Source organism: Petaurus breviceps, unplaced genomic scaffold, assembly GCF_028583685.1.
Source record: "Petaurus breviceps papuanus isolate PSGF00001 unplaced genomic scaffold, PetGlider_PUasm1.0 77, whole genome shotgun sequence".
Lineage (NCBI taxonomy): Eukaryota > Metazoa > Chordata > Mammalia > Diprotodontia > Petauridae > Petaurus > Petaurus breviceps.
Genome location: NW_027186492.1, coordinates 1,122,136 through 1,122,402, shown reverse-complemented (window position 1 = coordinate 1,122,402; position 267 = coordinate 1,122,136).

Here is a 267-nt window from a genome sequence, read left to right as displayed (position 1 = left end):
CTTCCTTCCTTCCTTCCTTCCTTCCTTCCTTCCTTCCTTCCTTCCTTTCTTCTTTCCTGTCTTCCTTCTTTCATTTCTCTCTCTGTCTCTCTCTCTCTTGCTCTCTCTCTCCCTCCATCTCTCTCTATCCCCCCTCTCTCTGTGTGTCTCTGTGTCTCTGTTTCTCTCTGTCTCTCTGTCTCTGTCTCTCTCTGTCTCTCTCTCTGTCTCTCTGTCTCTGTCTCTGTCTGTCTGTCTGTCTCTCTCTCTGTCTCTCTCTCTGTCTCT